Source organism: Tachyglossus aculeatus, unplaced genomic scaffold, assembly GCF_015852505.1.
Source record: "Tachyglossus aculeatus isolate mTacAcu1 unplaced genomic scaffold, mTacAcu1.pri scaffold_105_arrow_ctg1, whole genome shotgun sequence".
In the NCBI taxonomy this organism is placed as follows: domain Eukaryota; kingdom Metazoa; phylum Chordata; class Mammalia; order Monotremata; family Tachyglossidae; genus Tachyglossus; species Tachyglossus aculeatus.
In genome coordinates this window covers 845,807-865,904 of record NW_024044844.1, presented here as the reverse complement: position 1 = coordinate 865,904, position 20,098 = coordinate 845,807, and the positions used below count along the sequence as shown (strand labels likewise).

The window sequence follows — 20,098 nt, the reverse complement described above, 5'->3', positions numbered from 1 at the left end:
TACATATTTATTAGTCTATTTATTTATTTATTTTACTTGTACATATCTATTCTATTTATTTTATTTTGTTAGTATGTTTGCTTTTGTTCTCTGTCTCCCCCTTTTAGACTGTGAGCCCACTGTTGCGTAGGGACTGTCTCTATGTGTTGCCAACTTGTACTTCCCAAGAGCTTAGTACAGTGCTCTGCACACAGTAAGCGCTCAATAAATACGATTGATTGATTGATTGATTGATCACCTGTGTTCCTAGGCCATTCCATTTCCCGGCTTCAGCTTATCCAATCTCTGCCCCCCCCCCATACCTAATTTGATTGGCACGGGTGCGAAGGACACCTTCTGTATTCCCAGCTTGGGCTGTCAATCTAGCAGTTTCGGTTGTGGGGGCGGTATCCCACCCTCACTTCCGAGTTCAGCCTGCTGGCTCAGGTGGTCACAAGATAGCATTTGTCCTTGAGATGTCCAGTACCTCATGGTCACCTTGGGACAGGCCCTCAGCAGCCGACATCCTCAGCACGGCCCAGAAGATGTACACGTACGAGACAAAGATGCAAACCAGGAAGAAGATACCAAGACAAGCACTGATGGCTATGGTCACATTGAAGGCGGTTTGAATTTTAGAGCAGGAGAACTTGATTATGGAGGAGAAGTCACAGAAAAATTGGGGGACCTCCTCGGAACCACAGAAGGGCATGGTGTCCCAGCTGAGGGCATCACTGCTATGAGACCCCCACTGAACCAGGAGGTGCCACCATCTTCCCACAGGCACCTTGGTTCATGATGATCTCATAGCGCAGGGGAAGGCAGATGGATACGAATTGGTCGTCGGACATCACCGTGAGGATGAAAACTTCTGAAATGGCAAACAGGGTCACCGAGAAGACCTGGGTGGCACAGCCCAGGAAGGAAATGGATCTACGGTTCATCAGGGAGTTGTGGATGGATTAGGGGGCGGTGACGGTGATGGAGATGAGGCAGAGTTCGACGAGGGACAGGTTCCTGAGGAAGAAGTACATGGGGGTGTGGAGGCGCCGGTCGAGGTCGATAACAGCGACGATGAGGAGATTCCCCGTCAGGGTCGCCAGGTAGGCTAGGAGGAACAGTGCGGCATGGACAAAGTGCAGCGCCCGGACCTCCGAGAATCCTAGGAACAGTAATTCCTTCAACCTGGGGACACTGAATATTTCCTGGAGATTTCTGAGACCATCTACAGGGACAAGGAACAGTTTAGAATCTGGCTGGGGTGACAGAAAAAAAATTATAACAGATACGCAGGTGAAGGAAAACTTCTTTTCACACAGTGAGTGCTCAATAAAGATGATTGAATTCAAGCAATCAATGGTATTCATTGAGTGTTTACTGTGTGCAGAGCATTGTACTAAGCGCCTAGGAGAGTTCAAGACTGCATTCCCTCCCCACATGGAAAAGCATCACGGCCTAGTGTCAAGAGCATTGTCCTGGGAGCCAGATGATCTGGGTGCTACTGCCAGCTTCACCACTTTTCTGTTGTGTGACCTCAGGCAAGTCACTTTACTTCTCTGTGCCTCAGTTACCTCTACAACGCTCTATACACAGTAAGCATTCAAAAAATAGAAGCATCTTGGCCTAGTGGAACGATCCTGGGCCTGAGAGTCAGAGGACCTGGGTTGTAATCACAGATCTGGAAATTGCTTGCTGTGTGACCATGAGCAAGTCATTTAACTTCCCCGTGCCTTACGTCTATCAACCTCAGCGCTGAGAACAGTGACTGACACATAGTGTTTAACAAATGACATACAAAAACCCCATTGATTGATTGATCTTTTACTTCGATTTGAACCCTTTATTCACCCCCACCCTTAGCCCTCCAGAGCTTGATATATATATCTGTAATTTATTTATTTCTATTATTGTCTGTCTCCCCTTCTAGACTGTCACCTTGTTGTGGGTAGGGAATGTGTTTGCCAATTCTGTTCTATTGTACTCTCCCAGGTACTTATTACAGTGCACTGCACCCTGTAAATTCTCAGGAAATACCAGTGATTGATCATTTGATTGGTCCATGGTAGAAAATCTGAGTTTCTGGCTGGAGACCAATTGACATCAGGAGAGAATTTCCTCATTGTGCCTGATGGTCCATGACTAATCAATCAGTCAATCGTATTTATTGAGCAAAGATTGCATGCAGAGCACTGTACTAAGTGCCTGGCAGAGTACAATAGAACAAAATAACAGAAACTTTTCCTGACCACAGTGGATATGCATTAATGAAAATAAATAAATTACATATATGGACATTAGTGTAGTGGGGCTGGGTGGGGGGTGGGGGAAGATAAAGGAAACAAATCAGGGTGACACGAAAGGGAGTGGGAGAACAGTAAATGAGGGCTTAGTCAGGGAAGGTTTCTTGGAGGAGATGTGCCTTCAATAAGGCTTTGAAGGTGGGCAGAGCAATCATCTCTCGGATATGAAGAAGGAGAGCGTTCCAGGCCAGAAGCAGGACGTTGGTGGGGGGTCGGCGGCGAGATAGAAGAGATCGAAGTACAGTGAAGAGCATGACATAGAGGAGCAAAATGTGTGGGGTGGATTATGATAGAGCAGTGAGGAGAGGCATTGGGGGCAAGGTAATTTAGTGCTTTAAGGGAAGGCCTCTTGGAAAAGCCTTCCCTTCAATAAGGCACAGGGCGATAGACAGGACTCTCCCTGAGCTCAGTGATGATCTTGTGGTTATCCCATTGTTAAGTAGAGTGTGTAGTTTAGTGTGAACACTTGATGAAGACTGCACATTTCATAATGAACTCACTGACCTCGAGAGGACTTGTGATTACCGGTCCAGGCCGCATTCTCTTGTTCTTCACTTGTCTGTTGGTCTACGGTACATCACTCCCAAATCTCGCTGAGGTTTGCAGATAATGAAATAACTTTGATTTTAAGCCTGAGAGAAGCTCTCCATGGAACTGAACTGTTCTTCACTTGTCCCCAGCCTGTCCACTGAGAGCAGCCTTGGATAGGGGCGGGGAAATAGGGACTTCTGCCAATAGGACTGGTTGAGAGCAGGGCCGAGGAGCCTCATTAGGCCTGAGAATCATGACCGTTTCCAGACGATCTGCCAAACTAGGCCTCTGGGGCAACCATGTGTGTTCAAGTGGCTTCAGAATCTGGGCTGCTTCCTCAGAAAAATCCAGAAGGAATTGCTTCTGGCCTTTCAATGCTCTGGAGTTAAAGGGACCCGAGTAAGACAAAAAAAATGAGGAGAGGGTAACAGTTCTTATTGTAGGGCAGCTTCCCTGTCAACTCACTCAGACTCTGCATGGATCTAGAGCCACTCTAGGGCATTGTGTCCAGGCCTGGATCCACTTCAGATTAGTGTGTCCAGAACCAGAGCCACTCTAAGGCATGATTTCCAGAACTGGATCCATTATAGAGTATTGTGTCCTGAACCTGAGCAACTCCAGGGCATTATGTCCAGAACATAGCTTCCAGAACCGGATCTACTCTATAGAATGGTGTCCAGAGCTGGACTTTTTAAAATTTTTTTTTTGTTAAGCTCTTGCTATGTTCCAGGCACTGTACTAAGCGCTAAGAGTAGATACAAGTTAATCAGGTTGGACACCATCCCCGTGCCACAGGGCTCATAGTCTTAATTCCCATTTCACAGGTGAGGGCACTGAATCTCAGAGAAACGAAGTGACCTGCTCAACATCACACAGCAGGCAGGTGGCAGAGCCAGATTTAGAACATACGTCCTTCTGACTTCCAGGCCCATGCTGTATCCATTAGGAAACACTGCTTATCACTTGGGAGAGTACAATAAAACATAGGTGATAGACACATTCACTGCCTACAGTGAGCTTACAGTCTAGAAGATATTAGAGGAGCATGATTTAGTGGATAGAGCATGGGCCTGGGAGTCAGAAGGACCTGGGTTCTATTCCCAGCTCTGCCACATATCAGGTGCATGACGTTGGGCAGCAGGTCACTTAACTTTTCTGGGCCTCAGTTACCTCATCTGCAAAATGGGAATTAAGAGTTTGACCCCTATGTGGGAAAGGGGCTCTGTCCAACCTGATTACCTTGTATCTATCCCAGTACTTAGAGCAGTGCTTGGCACATAGCAAGCACTTAAGAAGTACCATTATTATTATTATTGGTGGACTGATGGGAGACTACCATGGTTAAGTGGTTAATACAATGCTCTGCACGTAGTAAGCATTCAATAAATTCCATTGATTGATTAATTGATTGATTGGAAGGACCAGCCAGGTGGGCTCTCCCAAGTGCTTAGTTCACTGCTTTGCACATAGTAAGCGCTTAATAAATGCAATGAATGAACAGGGGCTGCAGAGAGCTTTCCAGGATCAGAGCAAGACATTGCCTCCTCTGTCCCCTGGCCAATGACAGGGTTTTGGTTGTGCCATTTGGGTGTGAGAGTGGAGGCTTACTGGGTTGGCATGGTGGGTGTCTAAGAGCTGCCCTGGCATCTGCCCAGAACTCCTGGACGATCTCCCTCCCTGCCAGCGTCGGAGAGCTTCTCAGCCTGCAGTAGAGCAGGAATCACACTACAGAAGGTGTGGGAACTTTGTCGAAATGACAAAGGGTGGGCAGTGGTCTGGCCTCACCTACAGAATCCTGTCTTCCGAGCCTTCCCATCTCCCCTGGTGGCCTTGTGGGTGTGGACATCCACCTGCCCCATTTAAGAGAGAACCCCAGACCAGCTGCTTGTGCATATCAGTGCTTGGGTGAGGGTGTGCTTCAGACTCTCCCAGAGCTCCCAGCAATGGTGGGCCAGAGAGAGAGAGAAACATCAGCAGCCCGCAGTCAAGCAATCAATCGATGGTATTTATTGAGTGCCTGCTGTGTGAAGAGCATTCTATTAAGAGCTTGTGAGAAAGCAAGGGCTTGGGGAAAGTGCAGAGCCCGGGCCTGGGAAACAGAGGAATCAGCGTTCTAATCCCAGCTTTGCTTTAAGCAACTCACTTCACTTCTTGGTGCCTCGGTTCCCTCATCTGTAAAATGGGGATTAAGACTGTGATTCGCCACATGGGACACGGACTGTGTCCATCCTGATTATCTTGTATCTACCCCAGTGCTTAGTATGGAGGCAGGCACAAAGTAAGCATGTAACAGATATTATAAAATATTGACAGAGAAAGTAATAGTAATAATTGTGGTCTTTGTTAAGTGCTTACGAGGTGCCACGCTCTGTACTAAGCACTGGGCTAGTAAGAATTATTGTGGTAATTGTGAATTACTGTGTACCAAGCATTGGTGTAGATACAAGGTAATCAGGTCTCACAGGGAATTCAGAGTTTAAGTAGGAAGGAAAACAGGCTTGACTCCCCCAGGGACTGTGTCCAGCCTGGTAACCCTGTATCTAGCCCAGCTCTTAACAACAGTACTTGGCACATAGTATAAATTCACTTTGGTCAGGAAATGTGTCTTTCATATTGTTATATTGTACTTTCCCAAGTACTTAGTACAGTGCTCTGCACCTGGTAAGTGCTCAATAAATACGATTGACTGAGTGACTGGCATAGTCATTGCTTAACAAGTAACATAATTACTTTAAATACCTCTCCCCTGGCTGGATGGCCACATTTCATACCTTGAGGAGTCAGATAGTGTTCCCAACCCCCAAGAGGTACTTCCTGTCCTAGGAGAACCATTTCCACACCTGTGATCCTCCTCTGGGCTGCCTTCATGTTCCTGTACCTCTGGCTGTAGATGAGGGGTTCGTGGCTGGGGGGACCATGGCATAGAACACAGACACCAGCAGGTCCAGCATCGACGGGGAGTCGGACACGGGTTCAAGATAGGTCACCTCACCGGTGGAAATTGATAAAGTGATGACGATGAGGTGGGGCAGGTGGGTGGAGAAGGCTTCGGATTTGCTGTCTCCGGACAGCATCTTCAACATGGCTGAGAAAATGTGAACGTAGAAGACAATGAAGGACAAGAAACAGACCAAGCTCAGGCCTTCCCATTGGAAACAGAGAGTCTGATGACCTGGGGGATCTCACAGAAGAATTGGTCTATCACAATGGTCCCTCCCAGGGGAACCAAAATGGTCCAGGAGTTGAGGATTAACTTGGGGATGGTGACGAAGATGTAGCAAAGGTCAAGGACAGAGAGGTGCCTGAGAAAGAAGTACATGAGGGTGTGGAGGTACCGGTCGAGGACAGTGAAGGCAAGGATCAGGAGATTCCCATCAGGGCTGCCAGGTAGACCAGGAGGAACAGTGCAACGTGGACCAGCTGCAGCTCCTGGACCTCCAAAACTCCAGGAGGAAGGATTCTATCACTACTGTACGATTGACCATTTCTTTTCTGCCACTTCAAGGGAAAAGGTCCCAACGAGGAGTTCTGATGATGAAAGGAGAAATTCAAAATATCAGATCCTTAGAGCAGCGAATAATCTCTCTGTGGGCAGGAAGATGTCGACTTTACAGTGGAGCAGAGCCTGCCATTTCCTTAAAGACCTCCATGGGTGGAATCTTCTCAGTAGCAGCCTACTCCAATTCCTTATCTCTGGTCTACTAACAGAGTTTTCCTTTACATCCCACCAAATCCTCTCCATGTTCTTTCATGGCCTCCATCATTTTGTGTTCTCCTCGCTTGAGAGGCATCATGATCTAGTGGAGAGAGCACAGGCCTGGGAGTCAGAGACCCTGGGTTCTCATCCTGGCTCTGCCACATACTTGCTGTGTGACATCGGACAAGTCACTTAACTTCTCTGTTGCCTGAGTTCCCTCAGCAGCAAAGCAGGGACTCAATTCTTGTTCTCCCTCCTACATAGACGGTGAGCCCCATGTGGGACCTGATTATCTTATATCCATCCCAGCGCTTATTACAGTGCTTGGCATATAATAAGAGCTTTTGAAGTACCATAATTAATTACAATAGAGTAATTAATTGAGACCCCTCTCAGAGTCGCACCAGGAGAGTTTCCAGTACTCTACCAGTCTCGGCTATAGGATGGAGAGTTAAGCAGAGGCCTATCCATTCCATTCCTAGCTTGGGCAGTGGCTAGTGAATGGAAGGGAATCTGCTACAAGTCCAAACTTCCCTCTTCTCAGTAGCAGCCTACTCCAATTCCTTATCTCTGGTCTACTAACAGAGTTTTCCTTTACATCCCACCAAATCCTCTCCATGTTCTTCCATGGCCTCCATCATTTTGTGTTCTCCTCGCTTGAGAGGCATCATGATCTAGTGGAGAGAGCACAGGCCTGGGAGTCAGAGACCCTGGGTTCTCATTCTGGCTCTGCCACATACTTGCTGTGTGACATTGGGCAAATCACTTAACTTCTCTGTTGCCTGAGTTCCCTCAGCAGCAAAGCAGGGACTCAATTCTTGTTCTCCCTCCTACATAGACGGTGAGCCCCATGTGGGACCTGATTATCTTACATCCATCCCAGCGCTTATTACAGTGCTTGGCATATAATAAGAGCTTTTGAAGTACCATAATTAATTACAATAGAGTAATTAATTGAGACCCCTCTCAGAGTCGCACCTGGAGAGTTTCCAGTACTCTACCAGTCTCGGCTATAGGATGGAGAGTCAAACAGAGGCCTATCCATTCCATTCCTAGCTTGGGCAGTGGCTAGTGAATGGAAGGGAATCTGCTACAAGTCCAAACTTCCCTGTGCTGGGAAGCAGCAGTATTGGAGAAAGTTGAGGATGGAGACTCTAGTTTACTGAATGGAAGGAGGCAATGGTAAACCACCTCCGCATTTTTACCAAGAAAACTCTACAGATCCACTACCAGAACGATTGCAGATGGATAGCGGGTTGTTCTGGGAGACATGTGTCCGTCGTGTCGCTATGGGTCGGAAACAACTCGATAGCATGAAACAAGACAAGACAACTGAGTGATTAATTACAATAGATAAAATCTCTGTCCACAAGAAGCTTACAGTCTACAGTATCTCTCTCTTTCTCTCTGTCTCACTCAATCAATCGATGGTGTGCATAGCACTGTACTAAGTTTTTAGGGAAGCATTACTTAGGATGGGGACTGGGTCCAACCTGATTAATTTGTATCTACCCCAGAGCTTAGTCCAATGCTTGGTATATAGTAAGTGTTTAACAAACACCGTAATTAAGATCAATACAATAGAGTTGGTAGATGCAATCTCTGTCCACAAGGAGCTTACAGTCTCTCTCTCTCAGTCTCTCTCTTTCTCCATCTCTCTCTCTCGCCATCTCTCTCTCTCTCTCTCTCTCTCTCTCTCTCTCTCTCCCCTCTCCCTCCCTCCTTCTCTGTGCTAAATACCTTCCCTTATGAGGAGGATATGGAGAGGGTACCTCACAGAATTGCTTGGAACTGACATAGCCACAGCAGTCAGTCAATGGATGATATTTATCAGGCACATACTCTGTACAGATCACTGTCCTAAATGCTTGTGAGAATACCATAGAGTTAGAAGACATTAATCCCTTCCTTCAAGGAGCTTACAATCTAGTGTGGGAGATAGACATTAAAATAATTACAGCTAAGAGGAATCCAGAGAGAGTAAAGATGTGTCTATACGTGCAATGTGCTGTGTGAGAGTAACCATGGTCATTGGGGAGGAAATACGGTGGGGAGATGAAACAATAATCTGGGAAGACCTCTTGAAGGAGATGTGATTCTAGAAAGATCTTGCAGATGTGGAGAGTGGTGGTCTGCCGGATGTGATGGTGGAGGGTGTTTCAGGGAGGGGAAAAGCAAGAGATTGATGGTGAGAAAGATAAGAATGAGGCAAGGTGGCATGAGAGGAATGAAGTGTGAGATGGGGTACTGTGGGAGAGGAGAGAACTTAAGGGGAGAGGAAAGAGGTAAACTGAGTGCCTGAAAAAGAAGTGAAGTGACTTGCCCGAGATCATACAGCAGACAAGTGGTGGAGCAGGGATTAGACCCCTTGACCTTCTGACTCCCAGGCCAGTGTTCTATCTACTACAAAAATACTTCTCCTTCTCCCTCTTCTCCTCCGCCTTCTCCTCCTCCTCCACTTTCTACTACTGCTATTACCACCACCACTACTACTACTACTATTATGGCTATTCATGCCCCATCCCGCTTTCAGTCACTCTCTGCGTTTGATTCTTCTGAACATATCACCGCGGAAATCTAACACATGAGGGTCTACCTTCCCTCTAGGAGTCCCACATACAAGTCCTAGAACTTTGGTGAAGCCAAACAAGACACAATGTAAAGATGCTTTACCAACTCAAACTTGAAATGATCAAGACCAGTTTGGGTGGGAGGGTCCAGCAGATATAGCTGACATTCATTCATTCAATCATATTTATTGAGTGCTTACTGTGTGCAGAGCACTGTACTAAGTGCTTGGAAATTACAATTCAGCAACAAATAGGGGCAATCTCTACCCAACAACGGACTCACAGTCTAGAAGAGGGGAGACAGACAACAAAACAAAAATCCTCAAGTAAACAGGCATCAATAGCATCAATATAACATAATAGAATTATAGATTTATATACATCATTAATAAAATAAATACAATGATAAATAGGCACATTTGTACACAAGTGCTTTGGGGAAGGGAGGGGGGGTAGAGACGTGGGAGGGATTTGGGGCAATGGGGAGGGGAGGAGGAGCAGAGGAAAAGGGGAGCTCAGTCTGGGAAGGCCTCCTGAAGCAGGTGAGCTTTCAGTAGGGCTTTGAAGGGGGAAATGTGCTAGTTTGGCAGATGTGAGGAAGGAGGGCATTCCAGGCCAGAGGTAGGATGTGTGCCAGGGGTTGACGGCGGGACAGGCGAGAATGAGGCACAGTGAGGAGGTTAGCATCAGAGGAGCAGAGTATGCGGGCTGGGCTGTAAAAGGAGAGAAGTGAGGGCATTGTTTGTCTATTGTTTTTCTATAATTTTCTCAGACAGCCTCCAGGAATCTGGGACAGGCTCAACTAAACCTGGATAAAAAGTGGCTGAGAGGTGAGGATGTTTGTTGACTGCAACCTTTGAACAAGATGCTGCCATGAGCTCCACCCCTAAAGTTAGGGAACCACTCAATTCGACTGTAGAGCCTGGAAGGAAGGAATGAAGGAAGGAAGGAAGGGTATTATCATCTCTGTGACTACTCAGAGCCCAGAAGAGCGTCCTGTACGTGCTGGTTACTGATGATGCTTGAGGAGCAGTGTGGTCTAGTGGATAGAACCAGGGCCTGATAGTCAGAGGACCTGAGTTGTAAACCTGACTCCTCCACATACCTGCTGTAAGACCCTGGACAAGTTGCTTAACCTCTCTATGCCTCAGTTACCTCATCTGCCAAAGGGGGATTCAATCCCTGTTCTCCCTCCTACTTAGACTGTGAGTCCCATTTGGGACCTGATCATCTGGTATCTACCCAAGCACTCAGTACAGTGGTTGGTACATAGGAAGTGCTTAACAAATACCACTATGATGATTGTTCTCTCTCCCCCCTTCTAGACTGTGAGCCGTTGTGGGCAGGGATTGTCTCTATTTGTTGTTGAACTGTACTTTCAAAGCGCTTAGTACAGTGCTCTGCACACAGCTCTCAATAAATATGATTGAATGAATGAATGAATTATTATTTTTATAACTCTAACACCTCCATTTCCTTCACATCCAGTGCACCTGCACCCCCCTCTACCTCATCATCAGTGGTATTTATTCATTCATTCATTCAATGGTATTTATTGAGTGCTTACTGTGTGCAGAGCACTGTACTAAACACTTGGGAGAGTACAACACAACAGAGTTGGTAGATATGTTCCCTGTTCACAAAGAGCTTACAATCACAAAGGGGAGACAGAAATTAATATAAACAAATAATTTATAATATATAATTCAAAGTTATGCGCAGAGGAGTTGTGGGGTTGGGAGTGGGGCAGATATTAAATACCCAAATATCACAGATCCAAGTGCATAGGTGGATGAAGAGGAGAGAGAGGGCTGGGGAAAAGAGAGCTTTTTAGGGGAAAACCTTTTGGAGGAGATGCACTCTTATTAAGGCTTTGAAGGTGGATAGAGTGGCGGTCTGGTGCATATGAAGGGGAGGGAGTCCCAGGCTAGCTAGACCTGAAGCCCACTTAAGCCAAAATGGAACTGGAGGTAAGAACATGAGGGATTCTGGGGGAAAAGAGAGCTTCTTCTCCCACCAATGGCAGGAGAGCAAACTGTTCCTTCCTGAAAAGTAGAGGGGAGAACTGAGTTGATGATCTATGAGAGAAGCAGCTTGGTCTAGTGGAAAGAACACTTCCCTGGGAGTCAGAGACCTGGGTTCTACTTCCGTTTCCACCACATGCCTGCTGTGTGGCCTTAGGCAAGTCACTTGACTTCTCTGGGCCTCAGTTCACTCATCTGCAAATGGGTATTCAATATTTGTTCTCCTTACTACATAGACTGTGAGCCTCATGTGGGAGCTGCTTTTCTTGTATTTACCCCAGCGCTTAGTTCAGTGCTTGGCACATAGTAAGTGCTTAACGAATATTCATTGATTCAATCATATTTATTCAGTGCTTAATGTGCCCAGAGCACTGTACAATGTGTTTGGGAGAGTACAATACAACTGTAAACAGACACATTCCCTACCCACAAAGAGTTTACAGTCTAAAGCAGGGGGAGATAGACATTAATACAAACAAATAAATTACAGATATGTGCATAAGTGCTGTAGGACTGGAAGTGGGGAAGAACAAGAGGAGAACGTCAGGGTGACGCCGAAGGGAGTGGGAAAAGAGGAAAGTGGGGGGCTTAGTCAGGGAAGGCCTCCTGGAGGAGATGTGCCTTCAATAAGGCTTTGAAGTGGGGCAGAGTAATTGTCTGTTGGATTTGAGGAGGCAGGGCATTACAGGTCAGAGGCAGGACTTGGGCGAGGAGTCGGGGGCGTGATATGTGAGATCGTGGCCCAGTGAGAAGTTTAGCATTAGAAGAGTGAAATGTGTGATCTGGGTTGTAATAGGAGAGAAGCAAGGTGAGGAAGGAGGGGGCATGGTGATGGAGTGCTTTAAAGCCAATGGTGAAGAGTTTTTCTTTGATGTGGAGGTGGATGGGCAACCATTGACGATTTTTGAGGAGCAGGTGACATGTCCTGAACGTTTTTGTAGGAAAATAATCCAGGGAGCAGAGTGAAATATGGACTGGAGTAGGGAGAGGCAGGAGGCTGGGAGATCAGCAAAGAGGCTGATTCAGTAATCCAGGCGAGATAGGTTGAGTGATTGTATTACAGCAGCAGCAGTTTGGGTGGAGAGGAAAGGGTGGATTTTAGCAATGTCGTGAAAGTGGGGCCAACAGTATTAAATTGTGGATTGAATATGTGGGTTGAATGTGAGAGATGAGTCAAGGACAACGCCAAGGATATGCCAAGGATATCCCTGAGACAGGAAGGATGGTCGTGCTCTCTACAGGGATGGGAAAGTCAGGGGGAGGACAAGGTTTGGGTGGGAAGTTAAGGAGTTCAGTTTTGAATATGTTAAACCTGAGTGATGGGAGGAAATCCAAGTAGAGATGTCTTGGAGGCAAGATGAAATGTGAGACTGCAGAGAGGGAGAGAGTTCAGGACTGGAGATGTAGATTTGGGTATCATCTACATAGAGGTGGTAGTTGAAGCCACGGGAGTGAGTGAGTTCTCCAAGGGAGTGGGTATGGATGGAAAATAGAAGGGGATGTAGAACTGAACCTTGAGGGACCCCCACAGTTAGGGGGTAGGACGCAGAGGAGGAGTCCACAAAGGAGATTGAGAATGAAAGAGCAGAGAGATAAGAGGAGAACCAGGAGAGGAAAGAATCGGTGAAGTCAAGGTTAGAAAACGTTTCCAGGAGAAGGGGGTAGTCCACTCTGTCCAAGATGTGTGAGAGGTCTAGGAGGATTAAGATGGAGTAGAGGCCGTTGTATTTGGAAAGAAGGAGATCATTGTTGACTTTTGAGAGGGCGATTCCTCTGTAGTGAATGGTGCAGAAGACAGATTGGAAAGGGATGCGGAGAGAACTGGAGGAGAAGACTTTGAGACAGCGGGTGGGGAGAAATGGTATGAGGGAGATGGGGAAATAACTGGAGAGAGCCGTCTGGTCAAGGGAGGGTTTTTTTAGGATTGAGGAGACATGGGCATGTTTGAAAGCAGTGGGGAAGAAGCCAATGGAGAGCAAACTGTTGAAGATAGCTATTAGGGAAAAAGGGAAGGGGCAAGAGTTTTGATAAGGTATGAAGGAATGTGGTAGGATGTGCAGGTGGAGTGGTGGCTTCTGAGAGGAGGTAGGAGATCTCTAGAGATACTGCTGGGAAGGATGGGAAAGTTGAAGAAGTTTATCATTAGAGGAGCGAAGTGTGTGGTCTGGGATGTAATAGTAGAGAAGCAAGGTGAGGTATCCTAGAGATACTGATGGGAAAGTTGAAGAGGGAGCCGGAAGAAGGAGGGACTGAAGAGGGTAAAGGGAGATTTTAGGGAGCTCACGTCTGACAGTGTCAATTTTATAAATAAAGCAGGTGGTCAGGTCTTTAGGGGAAAGGGATGGGCGAGGAAGAGGGACAGGGGGCTTGAGGAAGGGGTTAAATGTCTGGAACAACTGGAGAGGATGATGGGCAAGAGTGCCAATAAGCGTGGAGAAAGAATTCTGCGGGGCAGAGGACAGGGCAGAGTTAAAGCCTGCAAGCGTAAACGTGAAATGGACCAAGTTGACCTGATATTTAGATTTCTACCAGCAGCAGTTTGAGCACAAGAGCGAATGAGGCGTATTGTGCAGGTGATCCAGGGCTGTGTGTTAGAACAACAAAGGGATAGGGGAGCAAGTGAGCTGAGTTCCACAGAGAGGGTGGTGTTGAGAGTGCCTATTTAATAATAATAATAATAATAATAATAATAATAATAATAATAATAATAATAATAATAATGTTATTTGTTAAGCGCTTACTATGTGCAAAGCACTGTTCTAAGCGCTGGGGAGGATGCAAGGTGATATGTTTGCCCCACGTGGGACGAAGACTGTGTGTGACTGTTACAGATGAATTAAATGAGGCACAGAGAAGTTAAGTGACTTGCCCACAGTCACACAGCTGCCAAGAAGCTGAGCCGGGATTAGAACCCATAACCCTGGACTCCCAGCCCGGGATCTTTCCATTGAGCCACGCTGCTTCTCTGGTCATCAAGGGAGGGTAGTTGGGGTATGAAGGCTAGGTGGGGCATGATGAGCTGAGAAAATTGGATGGGGTCAAAATATCAGATGTCTCTGTGGCGGAATAACACAGATTTATGGGGAGGAGGAGTGTGGGAGTGGAGGCAAGTAAAGAGGTTGTGGTCACATAGCGGGATATGAGAGTTGGTGAGGGTAGAGATTCTACAGTGGTTAGCGATGATGAAATCGAGTATCTGTCCAGGTTGGTGAGTGGGGGAAATGGGGTAGAACAGGAGGTCAGCGGAGTTGAGGAGTAATAGAAGGTGGTCAGCAGAAGGGTCATCAGGAACATCTGTTTCATATGATATTATACTCATCTCCTAATGGTAATAAATAATAATTGTGGTATTTCTTAAGTTTTTATAATGGGTCAAGGACTATATTAAGCCTTGGGATAAATACAAGATAATTAGGTCAGACACAGTCTCCATTCCACATGGGGTTCACAGCCTAAGGGTGAGGGAGAAGAACAATCAGATCCCCATTTAAAAGATGAGGAAACTGAGTCCCAGAGACTTCAAGCAACGGGCAGCTACAGGAATAAAACCCAGGTCCTCCTACTCCCAAGTCTGTGCTCTTTCCTACTGATGTCTGGATTTTCCTCCCTCCTCCAGGAAAACACAACATCACCTTAAAAGCATGGGCAATGGCACGGCGGTGACAGAATTCCTCCTCCTGGGATTCTCAGAGGTCTGGGAGCTGCAGCTTTTCCACGCCGCTCTGTTCCTCCTATTCTACCTGGCGGCCCTGGTGGGGAATCTCCTCATTGTCGCTGTCACCGCCCTTGACCGGCGCCTCCGCACCCCCATGTACTTCGTTCTCAAGAACCTGTCCATCCTCGACCTCTGCTTCATCTGCACCATTGTCCCCAAGTCCATCCTCAGCTCCCTGACCAACAACAGATCTATCTCTTTCCCGGGCTGTGTCCTCCAGGTGTTTTTCTTCGGATTTGCTGGCAGTTCTGAAATGGCCTTCTTCACGGCAATGTCCCACAACTGCTACGTGGCCATTTGCTGCCCCCTGAGCTATGACATTATTATGCATCCAAAGCCTTGTGGGAAGATGGCGGTTGCCTCCTGGCTCAGAGGGGCTCTCAATGGACTCCGGCACACATCTGCGACCTTCTCCACACCCTTCTGTGGGTTCAAAGTGATTAATCAATTCTTCTGTGACATCCCTCCGCTCCTGAGACTCTCCTACTCCATGGGTTTCCACAGTGAGCTGGGAGTCATTGCTTTCAACATGCTTATAGGGTCGGGATGCTTTGCCTACATAACTCTATCTTACATGCACATCTTCTCGGCTGTGCTGAGGATGTGTTTCACAGCAGCTGGGCCTAAGTCTTCTCCACCTGCCTGCCCCACCTAGCCGTCGTGACTTTATTTGTCTCCCCAGCCCTGTTAGAATATTCCACCTCCATCTCCAAGCCCCCATCCACTTTGGACCTTGTAGGGTCCCTCTTCTACACCGCTGTCCCTCCCATCCTCAACCCCCTCATCTACAGCCTGAGGAACCAGGAAGTGAAGGCAGCAGTGAGAAAACCTGTCTGCAGATGGAAAATGATCTGAGACAGTCTCCTCCTCAGCTTTTCCATACCACGTCCCCATTTTTCTAAGCCCTTGTGGATGGTCTCCATTGGAGTTGGCTGTGTGAATGACTGTATCAATGCGGATTGTCTTTGGTCAGTCCTTGTGATCATATGCATGACAAGATAGATTGTGGTGATTCCTTGAAGACCCCAGAATTGGACAGGAATACACAGAAAAGTCCCTCTTGCCTGCAAGATTGAATGAATGAATGAGAGTCCTGTCCCAGTATGGTTGTTGTGGCCTTTGCTTGCAGATTCTGGTCACCAAGGTATCCATGACATAGTAGGCATTTCAATGGGAACTCGGCATAATTCCATCAATCGTATTTATTGAGCACTTACTGTGTGCAGAGCACTGTTCTAAGTGCTTGGGAGAATACACCATAACAGTGTAGCAGGCACATTCCCTGACGACAGCAAGCTTGCAGTCTGTGTCATAAATAACATTTTCCAAAAGTTCCCCTGCATCTGTTCAAACCTAGGGTGGGTCCCTTGAAGGGCTCAGAACCCTAACCATTAATAATTGTGGTATTTGGTAAGTGTCAGACACTGTAGTAAGTGCTGGGATAGACATTAGATAATCGGGTTGGACACAGTTCCTGTCCCACATTAGGGCTTACACTTTTATTCCCCATTTTACAAATGAGGTAATTGAGGCACAGAGAAGTGAAGTGACTTGCCTAAGATCACACAGCAGACGAGCCTGATCTTTGCCTTCGCTTTCCAGGCCCCTCTAAACCCAGGAACAACTTTCATTTGAGCCAAGGAAGAGCAGCTGGGGAGAAAGGAAGTTAGGAACCAAAAATAAAATCCCAGGCATGATGCCACCTACAAGCAAGAAGACAGAACAGCAAGTAGTCAGTGTAGTGTAAAAGTGGACAAACGGCCACCCTAAGTTTCCGACTGATTCATCCAATGCCTCCTAGTACGATGTAGCCTGGTCCAAGGACCTTGGCTAGAGATTGCTTTCCTGGAGTGGGAAGTTACGTATCCCAAGTAATGTTTAACTGACCTGTCAGCCCTACTGTCGGGAATAAGGACACCTGGCCATCCCTGTTCAGTCATGCTCCTGGCTGGTCATTGAGAGAGCCAGTAATAAGAGCAATGTTCTAAGTGCTAGGGTAGATTATGAGGTAATCGGCATGGCTTAGTGGAAAGAGCCCAGGCTTGGGAGTCAGAGGTCATGGTTCCTCATTCTGTCTCTGACACGTCAGCAAGTCACTGAACTTCTTTGTGCCTCGGTTACCTCATCTGTAAAATGGGGTTGAAGGCTGTGAGCCCCACGTGAGACAACCTGATTACCTTGCATCTACCCCAGCGCTTTGAACAGTGTTTGGCACATAGTAAACGTTTAACAAATACCATTATTATTATTATTATTATTATAGAGTCCCTGGCCCACATGGGTCTCAGGGTCACGATCCCCACTTTACAGATGAGAGCTGAGGCACAGAGAAGTGAAGTGACTCACTCAAGGTCACGCAGCAGACAAGTGGTGGAGCTGGGATTAGAACCCAGGTCTTTCTGACTCCCAGGTCCGGGCATGTTCCACTAGGCCAGGCTGCTTCTCTAAGAGCAATTGCACCCAGAGGGCACTAAGATATCTTTACTCTTATTATCAATCAATCAATCAATCAATTGTATTCACTGAACATTTACTTTGGGCAAAGCACTGTACTAAGTGCTTAGGAGAATATAACAGAAATTACTATGTCGGATGTGAATCACTACGTCAACTCTCAATCAATTGTATTTATTGAGTCCTTACTATGTGCAGAGCAATGATCTAAGCGTTTGGGGAAGTACGATAAAACAGAGTTAATAGACATGTTTCCTGCCCATAATGAGCTTTCAGGCTACATAGGGAGACAGGCATTAATCAATTAACCCATCAATAAATGGTGTTCATTGAGCACTTATTGTGTGCGGAGCACTGTACTAAGCTCTTGAGAGAGTACACTGTAACAGAGTTGGTAGACACGTTCCCTGTCCACAAGGAGCTTACATTCTACAGTCTTCAGTGGTTTGGAGACCAAGTAGCATTATCCTTTCTTCTAAATCTCCATTCTCTACCCCCCTCCCCCTTCAACATGCTCAGGGCATCACAGGACAGGAATGGTCAATTGTACACGTGTGACCAGATTTCTGCTCCTGGGTTTCTCAGAGGTGCAGGAGCTGCAGATGATCCATGTCGCGCTCTTCCTCCTGGTCTACCTGGTGGCACTGATGGGGAATTGCCTCATCGTCGTACATCACCACCCTCGACCGGAGCCTCCACACCCCCATGTACTTCTTCCTCAGGAACCTCTCCTTCATAGATGTCAGTTACATCTCTGTCAACGTCCCCAAATCCATCTTCAATTCCCTGGCCCACAGGCATGATATTCGTTTCCCAGACTGTGTTTTTCAAGTGCTCTTCATCTCCCTGGAGTCTACCGAGATGGGCGTCCTCACTGCGATATCCTACGACCGCTAGGCGACCATCTGCCACCCCCTGCTATATGATGTTGTCATGAGCAAAGGGGCCTGTAGAAAAGTGGCGGCCGCCTCCTGGCTCAGTGGCGGCCTTGCTGGACTGGTTCCAATCAATCAATCGTATTTATTGAGCGCTTACTGTGTGGAAAGCACTGTACTAAGCGCTTGGGAAGTACAAGTTGGCAACATATAGAGACAGTCCCTAACCAACAGTGGGCTCACAGTCTAGAAGGTGGAGACAGAGAATAAAATCAAACATATTAACAAAATAAAATGAATAGAATAGATATGTACAAGCAAAATAAATAAATAAATAAGCAAATAAATAGAGTAATAAATATGTACAAACATATATACATATATACAGGTGCTGTGGGGAAGGGAAGGATGTAAGACGGGGGAGGCAGAGAGGGACGAGGGGGAGAGGAAGGAGGGGGCTCAGTCTGGGAAGGCCTCCTGGAGGAGGTGAGCTCTCAGTAGGGCCTTGAAGGGAGGAAGAGAGCTAGCTTGGTGGATGGGCAGAGGGAGGGCATTCCAGGCCCGGGGGATGACCTGGGCCGGGGGTCGACGGTGGGACAGGCGAGAACTAGGCACGGTGAGGAGATTAGCGGCAGAGGAGCGGAGGGTGTGGGCTGGGCTGTAGAAGGAGAGACGGGAGGTGAGGTAGGAGGGGGCGAGGTGATGGAGAACCTTGAAACCGAGGGTGAGGAATTTCTGTCTGATGCGCAGATTGATTGGTAGCCACTGGAGATTTTTGAGGAGGGGAGTAACGTGCCCAGAGCGTTTCTGGACAAAGACTATCCGGGCAGCAGCATGAAGTATGGATTGAAGTGGGGAGAGAAACGAGGATTGGAGATCAGAGAGAAGGCTGATGCAGTAGTCCAGACGGGATAGGATGAGAGCTTGAATGAGCAGGGTAGCGGTTTGGATGGAGAGGAAAGGGCGGATCTTGGCAATGTTGCAGAGCTGAGACCGGCAGGTTTTGTTGACGGCTTAGATGTGCGGGGTGAATGAGAGAGCGGAGTTGAGGATGACACCAAGGTTGCGGGATTGTGAGACGGGAAGGATGGTAGTGCCGTCAACAGTGATGGGAAAGTCAGGGAGAGGGCAGTTTTTGGGAGGGAAGACAAGGAGTTCAGTCTCGGACATGTTGAGTTTTAGGTGGCGGGCAGACATCCAGATGGAGATGTCCTGAAGGCAGGAGGAGATGCGAGCCTGGAGGGAGGGGGAGGGAGCAGGGGCAGAGATGTAGATTTGGGTGTCATCAGCGTAGAGATGATAGTTGAAGCCGTGGGAGCGAATGAGGTCACCAAGGGAGAGCGTATAGATCGAGAACAGAAGGGGACCAAGCACTGAACCTTGGGGAACCCCCACAGTAAGGGGATGGGAGGGGGAGGAGAAGCCTGCAAAAGAGACTGAAAAAGAACGACCAGAATCTGGCCTTCATCTCCCTCACTCCACAGAAACCTTATATATTGCTGAATTGTAGTTTCCAAGCGCTTAGTACAGCGCTCTGCACACAGTAAGCGCTCAATAAATACAACTGAATGAATGAATGAAAGAAACCACCGTCTCAAAGGACACCAATGATCTCCTTTTTGCCTAATCCAATGACCTCTAATGCAACCTACTCCTCCTTGACCTCTTAGCTGCTTTCGACACTGGACCGCCCCCTTTTACTGGAAATGTTTTTCAATCTTGGTGGCTTCACTGACTGTCCTTTCCTGGTTCTCCTGGTTCTCCTCTTATCTCTCTGGCCATTCATTCTCTGTTCCCCCTGAGCCCCCTCCTCAGCCATCCACTCCCTAACTGTGGGGGTCCCTTAAGGTTCAGTTCTCGGTCTCCTTCTATTCTCCATCTGCACCCACTCCCTTGGAGAACTCATTCACCTCCATGGCTTCAACTTCCACCTCTAGGCGGATGGTACCCAAA

At 47.3% G+C, this 20,098-nt stretch overlaps 2 non-coding genes and 1 pseudogene across 2 annotated transcripts; all 3 read left to right on the top strand.

The window, feature by feature from the left end:
- The first annotated feature begins 6,893 nt into the window (after window positions 1-6,893).
- On the top strand, window positions 6,894-7,031 carry LOC119922525. The gene has a single exon (XR_005448660.1). It is a non-coding gene; the product is annotated as a small nucleolar RNA SNORA7 (small nucleolar RNA).
- Window positions 7,032-7,467: 436 nt separating this feature from the next.
- LOC119922524 lies at window positions 7,468-7,605 on the top strand. The gene has a single exon (XR_005448659.1). It is a non-coding gene; the product is annotated as a small nucleolar RNA SNORA7 (small nucleolar RNA).
- A 7,137-nt stretch (window positions 7,606-14,742) lies between these two features.
- Window positions 14,743-15,671, top strand: LOC119922491 (annotated as a pseudogene).
- The last annotated feature ends 4,427 nt before the right edge of the window (window positions 15,672-20,098 follow it).